The sequence below is a fragment of the Canis lupus genome, chromosome 27 (assembly GCF_048164855.1).
Source record: "Canis lupus baileyi chromosome 27, mCanLup2.hap1, whole genome shotgun sequence".
In the NCBI taxonomy this organism is placed as follows: Eukaryota; Metazoa; Chordata; class Mammalia; order Carnivora; family Canidae; genus Canis; species Canis lupus.
Window position 1 is genome coordinate 12,153,075 of NC_132864.1, and position 4,003 is coordinate 12,157,077.

Below are 4,003 nucleotides of genomic sequence, written 5' to 3' on the forward strand. Positions count from 1 at the left end.
TGATTCATGCAGCAGCATGGATGAATCTCAAAAACATAGTGCTTGGAGAAAGGGGAACCCTCTTGCACTATTGGTGGGAATGAAAGCTGGTGCAGCCACTCTGGAAAACAGTGTGGTGGTTCCTCAAGAAGTTAAAAATAGAGCTACCCTACGACCCAGCAATTGTACTACTGGGTATTTACCCCAAAGATATAGATGTAGTGAAACAATAGGACACTTGCACCCCAGTGTTCATAGAAGCAGTGTCCATAATAGCCACACTGTGGAAGGAGCCACGATGGCCTTCAACAGATGAATGGGTAAAGAAGATGTAACATATATATATTATATATACACACACAATGGAATATTACTTAGCCATCAGAAAGGTCGAATACCTACCATTTACTTCAACATGAATGGAACTGGAGGGTATCATGCTGAGTGAAATAAGTAAATTGGAGAAGGACAATTATCATATGATTTCATTCATATGTGGAATATAAGAAATAATGAAAGGGATTATAAGGGAAAGGAAGGGAACTGAGTGAAGAAAAATTAGAGAGGGAGACAAACCATGAAAGACTCCTAACTCTGGGAAACAAACAAAGGGTTGAAGAAGGTGAGATGGGTGGGGGGATGAGGTAACTGAGTGACGGTTGCTAAGGAAGGCACTTGATGGGATGAGCACTGGTTGTTGTACTGTATGTTGACAAATTGAATTTAAATAAAAAATTTTTTCTTTTTTTTTCTTTCTTTCTTTTTTTTTCTTTTCTAAATAAAATATTTTTTAAGAAAGGTAGTGCTGACTGAAAAGATGGTAGGAAAGAAAACACACTGGATGATTCCATTTATGTGAAGCTCTAGAACTTCAGAATTAATAGAAATGGAAATGAACACAGTGGTTGCCTATGATGGAGAAAGGAGAATACGACCCTCCCAAAGGGTTCGAGGGAACTTTCTAGAGTGCTAGAAATACTCTACATCTTGACTGGGGTAGAGATTACATAGGTGTATACATTTGTAACATACACATTTGTCAAAACCCATCACCCTGCACATCTAAGTTAGATATCTTATTGTATGTACATTATAGTCCAGTAATGTTGATATAAAATAAAATTTAACCAAGGGACAAAATTAGGGTACAATTTGGAAATACTGTATTAAAGTAGAAAAATGCCAGAAGGAAATATATCAGTATTAATAGTACAAGGTTTTATTTTGGGGTGATGGAAATGTTCTTGAACTAGATAGGGGTGTCAGTTGCAAACGCTGGACATGTGCAAAATGCCACTGAATTGTTCACTTTCAAATGGTTAATTTTATGTCATGTGAATTTCCCTTTGATTGAAAAAAATTAATAGTGGGTATCGCTAAGGGGAGGGGCGATAGATGGGGAACTTCTAGCTGCGTTTTATCATTCTCTCCCTTCCATTCTGCTCTTTGAATTTTCTGCAATGAGCACATATGAGCTTTGTAATCAGGAAATGATTATACAACTGATCAGGGACATGTAATATTTCAGGGGGTGGAAGCAGAGTCTGCTTTCCTACGGAATCCAGCTCCCAAAGGACACTTCAGGCAAGCGGAGGAATTTGGTGAGTATTTTCTGCTCTCTTGCATCTTATCTCTGAGCCCCAATGCCCGTCCCAGCACTAGGGTGGCACCTTTCCCCTGCCCATACAATTGGTCCTTCAGTATCACAAAGGCCCTCAGGGAATTTTCTGATAGTCTGTAAGGTGAAACGTACATCAGACATTTTCCAGAGAAAAATGGAGACACGATGGCCCCAACTCCCTGTCTGGATGTTAAGGACCAGGCTACATGATGGCAGACCAACCTGTCCAATCTGTGTGTGTCATTGGAAGTTTAAGTAGAGTTGAGGCTAATGGGGTGGGGGTTCCTGACTCCGAATTAGGAAATCAGGGACTGTGCCTTGTAGAGCCTTTCTAGGGATACCCTTTCATAAGGAGCTGGCATGCCCAAGATCTGGGCCCCAATCTGGACTCAGTCCAAGCAGCCTTCAGTGGCAGCCAGCTCGGAGCAGAAACTCAGTGGGAAAGCAGGCACAACCAGCAGCTCAGAATTCCTGATTTCTTGAAAGCTTTGGGGTGGTTGGGGGACTATTGTCTCAACAAGGAGCAGTATAGTTTCAATGAGCCTTGCCCTGAGGTAGAACACGACTTCCCACAAAGGAGACATCATGTGAGCTATGGGAAGTCTTTATAGAGGCATCAGTCTTTTGTCATCCAGAGATATTTATCCTGAAGGCAAGGTCATGTGGCAAAGAGAAGGGGAGGTTGGCAAAGAGTCAGGCGTATTTGTCCTGGGAGAAGGTGGGTATGGAGGACAGTGAGCTGCAAGGAGGCCCAGAGCACTGGCACAGTCCACATTCCAGAACTGTCCAGAATCAGCCATTCGGAAGAAGCAGACAGATGAGAAATATGGGACTTCCTTTGGCTTCATTAGCAAGGACAAGATTTGATTCAAGCAGATGGTCGGAGGAGAAAGGGCCTCAATGCAGCAGGACATGGGAAATTTGCAGCGATGGGTCAGCAGTTCTGGAGTATAAACACCTCACCTCCTACAGAGAAGCACAGGGTGCCTTGCACATTATGTAGGGGGTTTATCAGATGCTCAACGTGCTTTATTCCTAAGTAAAGCCCTGGCCAGTTGGTAAGAAGAACGCAGCCCTATCCCTCCTGTAAAGATAAAAACACACTAGATTTATCCTCACATCAGAGAGCCAGAGCCAAGATCTAAAATGGATATCCCACCCATACACAGAGCCAGCAACTAAGGAGGGGAAAGCAAACATTGCAAAGGCCAGTTGGCAATCCCTGCCTGTTGATGCCTCTGGGCTAAACTGGAGTTTAGCAGTACCAAAATATGATTAAGTGAACTACCGGGGGAATCTGGGCCCGAGTGTTCAGCCCAGATTCCACACGCCGGGTCTCTAAGATGTTCTCCTTTCTTCCTCTCCAATGCAGGAGTTGAGGTGGCCCTGGCTGGTGGAGGAAGTGTGCACGTGAGCCACAGACCAGAAGCCCTGAGCTCCAAGGCCATGGCTGGCTGCCACCTGCCATCTTGTGAGGCTGTGCATTTAACCTCTCCCTGGCCCAGCTTCCTTGCAGTCTTAGGATTCAAGGGGTTAAGGCACATCGGAGCCTTTGAGATAACCCATCGACAATTACAATTACAAATGCAGGTGTTGCTGCTAGGATTGTCCTTTGTTCCCCCAGCGTCCAACTAAAAACAGTGGCCCCACAGGAGGATAGAGTCACCCTCTAAGAGAATGTGGTCTTTGCAAAATAAAAGACGTCCTTTTATTCACTCAGATGAGCTGCCAACAGCTTGTGTTCTGAGAGCTGGGTTTTTCCATTTGGGGGCACTGAGGTTTATTTGGAGAGAGAAGAGCCTGTGCTCAAACGTCCTCATTCTAGACGCTTGGCTCCAAATCCTATATTGTTTCAGTTAGTCTGTGGACCTCTGTAGTGCAGCGCAGACAGTGGGGAGAGAGGGAGAAAATGGGAAGGTATTTCCTGTCATGAAATCCAATCTGATTGAACTTAAAAATAGCAGGAAAATCAACACTTCGGAGACTGACTTTTTTTTTTTTAAGTTGGTGGTGGGGAGGTGGGGAAAAGAAACCTCCCATGTCTGGCCCCTGGAATGCCAAGATCTTTGCCAGAGGTATGGGCCAGAAATCAGAAAGAGAACACAGACTGTCCCCGATTTGGTGGCAACAGGAGAAAGATGGGGTTTGGATTTTTGAAGAGCAGAAAGAAAGAGGGCTGGTGTTTCTTGCCTCCTTGCTGTCTTTCTTGGTGGAGGAAGGCAGGATGGACTTGAGGCTGGGAATGAAGGGCATATGAAGGGGAACAACCGGCAGGCTGGAAGGGGATCCGAGACAGACTTTGGAGGATGGGAGAGCCAGTCACTCGAGGTTGTGCGGCCTCCAGTTTATCCCATTAGATAAACCCAAGGTTTACGGGCGTAGCCCCTCCTCCCTCCAGGTGGG

The 4,003-nt window shown here is 45.0% G+C and overlaps 1 long non-coding RNA gene across 2 annotated transcripts; it reads left to right on the plus strand.

Annotated features, from left to right (window-relative positions):
• Window positions 1-856: 856 nt before the first annotated feature.
• LOC140618963 (uncharacterized) lies at window positions 857-3,294 on the plus strand. Of its 2 annotated transcripts, none has more exons than XR_012018937.1 (3): window positions 857-975; window positions 1,508-1,580; window positions 2,973-3,294. It is a non-coding gene; the product is annotated as an uncharacterized lncRNA (long non-coding RNA). The 2 variants fall into 2 exon arrangements; XR_012018938.1 differs by having other exon boundaries at window positions 866-990.
• Window positions 3,295-4,003: the final 709 nt, after the last annotated feature.